Here is a 4,327-nt window from a genome sequence, read left to right on the forward strand (position 1 = left end):
GCCGCTACCGCTGGCGGCACGACCAAGTGCTGAAGACCGTTGCTGAAGCCATAGCTAAAGCCGTGGCCAAAAACAACAGCAGCAAACAACAACTTGGCAATAGGAGAATTGCCTTTGTCAGGGCTGGAGAGCAGCCACAGTCACAGCCCAAACCAGCAGCCGGGCTCCTCACCTCAGCATTGGACTGGGATCTTCGAGTGGACTTGGGCAAGCAGCTCAAGTTTCCAGACTATGTTACAACAACTTCGTTGAGGCCAGACATCTTGCTTACATCAGTATCTTCACGGCAGGTGCTACTGATAGAGCTGACAGTTCCTTGGGAGGATCGCATAGAGGAGGCAAACGAGCGGAAGCGGTCAAAGTACCAGGAGCTAGACGAGCAATGCCGCAGAGGAGGCTGGAGGGCACGCTGTGAGCCCATCGAAGTGGGGTGTAGAGGCTTTGCTGGCCGCTCACTGTGCAAGGTGTTCACACTACTTGGCATCACAGGTGATAGGAAAAGGAAGGCCATCAAGACCACCATGGAGGCAGCTGAGAGAGCCTCTAGATGGCTTTGGATCAGGAGGAGCGAACTGTGGGCCAATGCTACTGGGACACAAGCCGGGGTCTGATCAACCCTGGCTGGGTCACCTGAGGGAGGGGGTATGATGTTGAAAGACCCGAAACCCCCGGTGATCTCAGGCACATCACTGAGGATGTGTCCCAGTGCATCTGAGGATGTATCTAAGGCTGAAACGACGCGTCGACATAGTCGACGTCATCGGTTACGTAAATACGTCGACGCCGTTTTTGTGCGTCAACACGTCGCATATTCACGTCACACTACCGTCATGGCGAAGCGCAAAGCAGACGATCAAAGCAGACGATGCGAGCGGTGCGAGCGAGGGGGAAAAATCACGCCAAAAGTCGTCAAAAGTGTGGAAGTATTTCAATACACAGACTAATAATGTTGTTGTATGCACACTGTGTCGAGCGTAAATGGCCTATCATAGCAGCACAACGGCTATGAACGAACATTTGAAAAGAAAACCACCAACCATCAACTAGTCAATCGTCCGCGTGAGCATACGTTGTCATCATTACACAAAAACATGAATGTGTCATTTTTATCTGCTAGGGGTGTAACGGTACGTGTTTTGTATTGAACCGTTTCGGTACGGGGTTTTCAGTTCGGTACGGGGGTGTACCGAACGAGTTTCTAAGTTAAAGCTAACTTTAGCTGCTAAAGTCTTAACAAGCTGCTTCGCTCCTTCTGCCTCTGTCTCAGCACGCAGCATTGTCCCACCCACACAACCATCTGATTGGTACACACGAAGCATTATCAGCCAATCAGCAGTGCGTATTCAGAGCGTTACCAGCCAATCAGCAGTGTGTATTCAGAGCGCATGTAGTCAGCGCTTCAGCGTCGAGCAGATAGGTGTTTAGCAGGTGAGCATCAGGCAGCGGACTCTCCCCAAATGATAATAAACACCTCCCAGTCAACTACTAGTAACATCACTATGAGCCCGTTGACCTTCTAGAAACTTAAACTGCAGCTCAGCTCACTCGCAGTCCTGGCTTGAGGTGAAGGCTAATTACCTCTCAGTTCCAGCCACATCGACCCCTTCTGAGCGCTTATTTTCAGCTGCTGGGAATATTGTAAACAAGAAAAGAACCAGAGCATGTAGACATGCTAACCTTTCTTCATTACAACTGTTAGTCACTCACTGGAATGAGTAGAATTGGTTATTGTGTACTGTGTTGGACTGGATGTTTATTTTGCACATTTTAAAAGCAATACTTAATGTTTACAGTGCTCCAGAATATTTAGATTGGCACTTTTTTGTATTGGATGTTTATCTTTATTTTTGCACATTTTAGCAAATAAGCAATACTTTCACTTTTGTTGAAATGTTTACACTGTTGTTACAGAATATTTCGTTTTACACTTTTTTGTATTGGATGTTTATCTTTATTTTTGCACATTTTAAAGCAAAATAAGCAATACTTTTACTTTTGAAATGCTTATAGTATTGCAGAATATTAAGATTTGCACTGGATGTTGACTTTTATATTTGCACATTAAAAAGCAAATAAGCTACTTTTAATTTTGTTAAAGGTTAAAAGTTTTAAATGTTTACATTGTTACAGAATATTTAGTCATGTTGTTGTCAATGTTGACTGAGTGGCCATACTTCTTTTTTTTGTAAATAAAAGCCATGCCTTTTGAAAAAACTGGCCTACATTTATTTTTTCATCTTCATTTTGAATAAAAAAAATAATCGGTAAAAGGAAAAATAATCTATAGATTAATCGAAAAAATAATCTATAGATTAACCGATAGAAAAATAATCGTTAGCTGCAGCCTTAGATGTATCTTACAATCATTAAATGGAAAAGGGGTAAGATTAAACGAACTTTGCTTCTTCCTACTTCTTTTCGCACACAAAGAAATGAGAATGTGTGGATTGTGTGATGTATTATATTACATCTGTATACATGTTTGAAATAAACTCAAACCATAAACATAACCAAGTCATGCCGGTCCAAACTCTCTCAGCCCTCATCTGCTCCGTGTGTTGACATAAGTAAGAAGTACGTTCCTAGGAACACTGAAATCAACGAGCCCAGGAAAGAAGTACCACTGATGCTTAAAAAGACCAAAATACAGTAAATATCATACATATTACATATTGTTTTGAATGTGTTTGTTACTACATTCTTATAGCATGTATATACCTGTAAATGTTGGAGGTTTTTGAAATTGTTTTAGAGGGCTTTGAATGCAATGTTAGCCACTTCTTACAAGCGTTTTTTTTTTTTTTTTTTTTTTTTAATCCTAAAGAAAAAGACATTTGTGTTCTTGTCTCTCATAAGGATTGTGCATGATAGGCACAATTCCAAAAAAGTGCAGTTTCCCTTTAAGGTGAGGTACCACTATATATCAAGTACATTTAATCATAATGCATCCTTTTGTAGTGGTATCTCTACATTCAACTTTCTTAAGGAAACATTTTTCTTTTAAATTATGTTTACATTTGTGTATTACTTTTCACCGTCGAGTATTAATACAATAAATGTTGCAATGTTATTGTTACTACATTTTAGTTGTAGGTGGAAGGCATTTTGCCTATCCAACATCAAAGCACCACTCTTGATCTTGTTTTCCTCCCCTTCCCTATTTGTCATCTGCAATATCAAGTTGCCTTCCAGTCCTTAAACGCACTAGCACCCCTCCCCGCGGCCATCTCACCGTAAACTATAAATTCAGCATGGCACGTGCCTTCAGAGGGCGCAACACTTCTGCAACACACATCCCACAAAATACTCCATTTTAATTGCACATTTAAGCCTAGCAAGGCCCCAGCAAAGCTGACCCACCCCAACCGGAGTCTCATTGGGGGCGTCTGAGTCTCACACATGGCTGCTGCTGGATGGAATGCCAAAACAGGCGTGTTGTGTCTGTGCATGCATGCTACACTGCTCACAACACCGCTAATTAAATGACAGAAGTGAAGGGAATGGAGTGGCAAAATGAACACTAGGTTAGATAATGATTGTAGCTTGAGGACAATCATTTGGGAACGCTTTAATTGGTTCATCCATTACCCTGTTCTGCAACTCAATAGGTGTCTTCATCAGCCATAACAAGACCCACCCGTTCACTTCAACATTTGCTTACGAACTTGTAATGTAGAAAGATTTATGTATCTGCTTTGCACATGCCGAATATGCATGCATACTTAATTTGCATGCATCCATGCCCTGGAATTAGGAAGAGAAGTCGTGTCAACTTTATCCAGGTGGTCAAAAACGCTGTTTTCATACTAGTTTACCCAGAAACTTCTGGAAAAATAGGACTCAAAAGTAAAAAAAAATTAAATAAAAAAAAAAGAAATCAGTGTGCATGTTTTAGATACAGAAATTAAACTCAATGTGACACAGTAAAATTGTGATGATAACCATGGATGACGACAACCAGAAAAGAAAACGGTGATGATAACTAGAGATGTCCGATAATATCGGACTGCCGATATTATCGGCCGATAAATGCTTTAAAATGTAATATCGGAAATTATCGGTATCGGTTTCAAAAAGTAAAATGTATGACTTTTTAAAACACCGCTGTACGGAGTGATACACAAACATACAGAGCAGTTGCGTCATACTTGCCAACCCTCCCGATTTTCCCGGGAGACTCCCGAATTCCAGTGCCCCTCCCGAAAATCTCTTGGGGCAACCATTCTCCCGATTTCCACCCAGACAACAATATTGGGGGCGTGCCTTAAAGGCACTGCCTTTGCGTGCCAGCCCAATCACATAATATCTACGGCTTTTCACACACACA

This window comes from Entelurus aequoreus, linkage group LG05 (genome assembly GCF_033978785.1).
Source record: "Entelurus aequoreus isolate RoL-2023_Sb linkage group LG05, RoL_Eaeq_v1.1, whole genome shotgun sequence".
NCBI classification, from domain to species: Eukaryota; Metazoa; Chordata; class Actinopteri; order Syngnathiformes; family Syngnathidae; genus Entelurus; species Entelurus aequoreus.